This window comes from Octopus sinensis, linkage group LG7, assembly GCF_006345805.1.
Source record: "Octopus sinensis linkage group LG7, ASM634580v1, whole genome shotgun sequence".
NCBI classification, from domain to species: domain Eukaryota; kingdom Metazoa; phylum Mollusca; class Cephalopoda; order Octopoda; family Octopodidae; genus Octopus; species Octopus sinensis.
The window spans coordinates 91,589,375-91,595,374 of NC_043003.1; positions in this window are offsets into that span (position 1 = coordinate 91,589,375).

Here is a 6,000-nt window from a genome sequence, read left to right on the forward strand (position 1 = left end):
AAGTGTATGTATCTGTATTTATATATATATATAATTTGTATACATTTGTATGTATAATGTGTATACACACACACATATATATATATAATGCGTATATATGTACATATATATATTAATTGTGTATATATATATATATATAATGTGTGCATTATGTGGTCGGTTGAGCTGAAAATATGCACACCTATGTGTGCTGCCGAGTTTGCATGGGAAAAATTTTTTTCCTCAAATGAAAGGCGTGACCTCTAGGACAAAATTCCTCATCTTATAAAATGTGGCCCGAGTAGACCCGAATGAAATCAGCTTATATTAACCAAAATGTGAAAAGGGGTCTAAATGGGGCTGGAAGGGGATTAAAATTTACAGGAGCAGGTGTTTAGAAATTCTCTGTTACATCAAGCTAAAAAATTTGCGCCAGCCTTTAAATCGTCAATGTGTTGGCATCCACGATGAAGAAGTTTTGAATGCTTGCCATGGTGAGTCTACTGTCGTGAGAAAGAATCACTTCAAAACTTGGTGTTTACGAATTTTCTTTTACATCAAGTTCAAAATTTTATGCCAGCCTTAAACTGCCACTACGTTGCTGTCCGTCATTAAGAAATGCCAGCCATGGTGACTCTACTATCCTTAGATTCTATCCCTTCAAACTTTGGTTTCCAATATTTTTTTAATTTTTATTCAGCTCACAAGTTCGTCTGTCCCTTTTAAATGTTAGTGTTTTGCTGTCTGCCTTGAAGCAGACCTTTCCGTAGTCACTGCCTGATATTTATGATTGATCTTTCAAGATATATTCTTTCTGAACTTACTCAAGATCTTTTGTTGTTTATAAATGGGAGAGAGATAAATAGAGAAAGATAGAGAGTAAGAGAAAGCGAGAGAGTGTCCGAGAGAGAGGAAAATTAAGAGAGTGGGAAAGTGAGAGAGAAAGGAGAGCAAAACAAAGAGGGAGAATGTGGTGATAAAAAACAGAAAGTAACAACCATACTCTTACCCATGCGTAGAGTGGGTCACCTTAAGCTAGTCTCCTATATTAAATAGTAAAAATTCTATGTCTATAAGGAAACTACTCAGTCCATCTTGATTACCTCACCTCCATTTTTTAATATATCATTGACCCCGGATATTCCTACCTAACTGATTAGTTTTTTCTCCGCGGGTAGTAAATATTATGTCTAACAGATTCTTTAATTTAATTCATTAATAACAAATCACCATCTACTAAATCTAAGAAAAATAATCTTCTTGATTACTTCTCTTCCTAAAAATGAATCACCATCTACTAAACCTAAGAAAATGACTCATCTTGATTACTCCTCTTCCGCTTTTCCTAATATATATCATTGACCCCTAATATATTCACTTAATTAATAAGACTTCTGTCCATAGTTATTGAATATTATGTCTATTCATAATAAATGATAGGTTTTTTTTCTCCAAAATTAATAAATATTAGATTTATAATTCTCTATTAATCCAACTTATTAAAATAATCAACACCTAATAGCCAAGTATAATCTTATAGATCAAAGCGGATGCATATTTGTATATGTTTGTATATGTGTAAAGGAATCTCTGTATTTGCTATAATTATTTAGTATATGGTTGTTCAATGTGATCATTTAGCATTGTAAAATGATGTAGCATGAAACGATTGTATCAAATTACCGAAGATATTCTTGTTGCTTATTTTGAGTATATATATATATATATATATATATATATATATATATATATATATATATATATATATAGACGCTGTCTAGATTCCGCAGGTCTTAACTGCTAGTAGCTGAGATACCAACTTTCTACATTAATAACTCTCCAACCCATGCCAGCATGGAACACGGACGTTAAGTGAAATGTTAAAAGAAAGTTTTCAACTCATATATGTATATAAAGTAAACACACATAATTCAAAAACATGTTTTGTGTAGCTTATTACATAACCAAAAAATAGGTTCAGATTATAAAGAATGAAATGCCGATTTTGGTGATCCATTTGATAGAGGTAGTAGAGAGCCAATCTGATGATAAATCTGACCTGGATTTTGAAAGTTTGCATGAATCCTGGCTCAGTTATATCTCTTTTGGCTCCAAATGATGTCATCTGTAGTGCAGCATTGTATTGCATAATTCTGTTTTGGAAGTGTTTGGACTCTTGGCCAGTTGATGACAACAGTCTCTTCAATTCCTCTGGAGGTCATGGGATTGCAAGGAGTTCAACCTTTCCACCACTGCAGCACAGTGTAAGTGTCTCTCCAGGTCACTTCCTTTCTTTACAATGTATGCACTCTCTTGTCATTGCACCAATGGAAACTCTAGTGTCATCTCAAAATGAGCTACTGGATCATAATTGAAAGCTGCTTTATAGAAGTTGCTTCTCTGAGCTGTTGCAACTGCTTTTTGTTCTGCAGTGGAGATCCTATTCCTTGTCAGCCGTGCATACTTCTATTCATCACTTTGAGATGCTCTGGCTTTTGTAGTGCACAGTCTGTTCATTTCTTGGTATGCTTCCATTTCTGCTGCTGTCTCTCTTTCCCTGGCCAGAAACATTATGTTGGCTGACCTTGACATTGTAGTCAAATTTGACACTTTTCTTCTAGGCATGGTTATATATGTATACTGAAATACACAGGTGCAGAATATAGCAAACAATGAAAATAACTGTGTAACAGAAATTATATTTCTTAATACAACATGCAGAAAGTAAATAAGAAATTTTTATGGAAAATAAAGAATTGTACAGGTTGAAGTGAAATTTGTCACTTAGTGAACCAAAGAGCCACTATTGAAGGAACCAGAAAAAAGCTGTAAACAACAGAAAAATACAAAACTGTTGCAAAAGTAAATAAGAAATTTTTAGGAAAATTAATTAAGTGTACAGATTGAAATGAAATTTATGAAGTTACTTCTGTCAGTAAATTATGCATGAAATTACTTTCATCAGTAATGGTGAACTTCTTTCTGTCAGTAATTTGTCACTGTTGTTTGTAAATAGTGATTGAAAACTTACAGTGAAAACAATAGCATCTCAAAAATGAAATTGAAAACAACAGAGTAAGATATAGAGAGAGGGGAAGAGAGAGCTAGTTAGTTAGACAAATAAGATAGATAAGACATAGACAGATAGATAGATAGATAGTTATAGAGATAGAGATGGTTAGAGAGGTATATAAAGATAGAGATATGTGTGAAAAGTGAATACATGCATCTCTATTTTATATATTAGATGAAATTGTGATAATTTTTTGACCAGTGGATGTAAGGGGGGGACAATCAGTTTCTGGAAGTTACTTCATAAAGAGTTACCTCCCTTCTCCACAGAACACCAGAACGGATATTTTCTGCCCCCAGGAGGCCTGTTAATCATTATGTGAAAAATGTTAAGAGTCTAAAGCCATCTCTGGAACATAAGTAATGTATGTTCCCAGTTTGGAAAAAATCAGTTGAAAAATATGGCCGTTATATTCTTTTACACACATACAGAACAGGATTTATATTATAAATGTATGTTCCCAGTTTGGAGAAAATCAGTTGAAAATACTGCTGTTATAATCTTTTACATACACACATATGCACACATATACTCACACAGAGAACAGGACTTACATTATAGATACATACAGCTAATATACTCTTACCTTATTCAATGCAAATTTTTAGATTGCCCAACAGACCATTAGACATACATCAACTCCATATTATTAGTTGATCTCAGATGAAGGCAGCAAGCTGGCAGAATCATTTGCACATTGGAAAAATGGTTAGTAGCATTTGTTCTGACTCTTTAGGTTCTGATTTCAAATCCTACTGTGGTCAACTTCGTTTTCATCCTTTTAATGCAGATAAAATAAAGTACTAGTTATGTATTGGAGTCAATATGATTGACTGAACCCCTTCTAAAAATCACTGACCTTGTGCCAAAATTTGAAACCATAATTTGATCTCAGACAGAATTTTAGAAAGTGGTGGCAGTGGATCTCTGTATTTCAGCAGTGAGGATACAATTAATCAACTGAATTAACATGTATGTGGCTGAGTATTCCATAGACATTTCTATCCTTAATTCTCAGGAATTACATGCACAATATACATGGCAGGCTTCTGTACAGTTTCCATCAGCCCATTACTCACAAGATAATGGGTCAATCTGAGGCAATAGCAAATGAAATTTTTTCCAAGATGCTAGGCAATAAGATTGTACCTGAGACCTTGTGGTTGTGAAGCCAACTTCTTAACCAGTCACCCCTGGTATACCTACAAGTATATACAAATGGGAAAAATAATAATTAAGAAAGAAAAATCATGATTTTTTCCAACCTCTCAGTTACTAGCAGTTAAGTATCTCAGCTACTTGCAGTTAAGACCTGCGTAATCTAGACAGTGTTTTATTTTTCTTAAACCTTAACTTTGGCCACAAAATTGATTCACAAGGAAACTAAATATATATTCAATAATTTATGTTAAAGTGGTGAACTTGCAGAATCATTAACCCACTGGATGAAATGCTTAGCAGCTTTCGTCCGTCTTCACGTTCTGAGTCCAAATTCCACCAAGGTTGACTTTGCTTTTCATCCTTTTGGAGTTGATAAAATAAGTACCAGTTGTGTATTGGCGTCAATGCAATCAATTTAGCTCTCCCCTGAAATTGCTGGTCTTGTACCATAATTTGAGATCAATAATTTATGTATTATGAGAAGCTTATACATTCTATTCTTATAATTGTAATGCATCACTTCACAATCACTGCACCAGCCAATGTCCTCTGACTTAATTTGGTAGATGAAAACTATAAGAAGTCAATTATATATGTATGTGTGTGTGTGTGTACATGTTTGTGTTTGTCCATCCCCACCATTTGACAACTGGTTTGTTTAAATCCCTGTAACTTAACAGGTCAGCAAGAGACACTGATAGAATAAATACCAGACTTAAAATGTGTACTGGGATCAATTTGTTCAACTAACCTTGCAACGTGGTACTCCAGCATGGTTACAGTCCAATGAGTAAAACAAGTAAAAGGGTATACTATAGGATTCTACCTATTCATACTCTGAATACTTCCATGCGTGCCTGCACGTATCTTTGTAAGCAGGTGTATGCATCTCAAAAAAAAAAGATATAGCTTGCTCAGTTGATAGAATATTGATTTCAAAATTTGATTTAGGGGAGGGTAAGCCAGTTACATCAACCTCCAATATTCAACTGGTACTTACTTTATTAACCCCCAAACCCCAAAGGGATGTAAACAAAGTCAAAGTCAACCTCAGCAGAATCTGAACTCAGGTCATAAAGACAGATGAAATGCCACTAAACATTTTGCACGGCATGCTAACAATTCTGCCAGCTCACAGCCTTTAGCTGATAGAATATTACTATTAGTCAACTTTTGGTCAGTGGTTCATATTTTCTCTCTTGTACTTCTCAGTCATAGACTCTTAAAGTCTCAATATCCTAAGCCATCTATATGTAAAAATATACCTTGAGAAGGTATAATTCACTTCTGAAAGCAGTGGAAGTATTGCTTGAAAGTTTGTAGAGTTTTGAACATTTCTCATTTTTGTATATGGGAAAGATAGCCAATCTTCATCATCATTTAATGTCCACTTCACCATGCTTGCATGGGTCAGACAGAATTTATTGCAATAGATTTTCTAAAGCTGGATGCCCTTCTTACCACCAACTCTTACCTTTTTCTAGGCAAGGTAATATTTTCCCATGGCCCAACATGTTTTTCATAGAAGACTGGAAATGAACAGCCTCACTGACAATCATGTTCATTTACAAGTATCATGTGATATCAAGAAAAGGGTACACACATATATGTATATACAATGAGCTTCTCTCAGTTTCCATTCATCAAATCCACTCACAAAGCTTTGATTGGCCCCAGGCTGCAGTAGAAGATATTTGCCCAATGTGCTGTGCAGTGGGACTGAAATATATATATATTTTTGTTAATGGTTTGGTTTGAATGAAGGGCTTTTGCCCATGGCCTCTTTA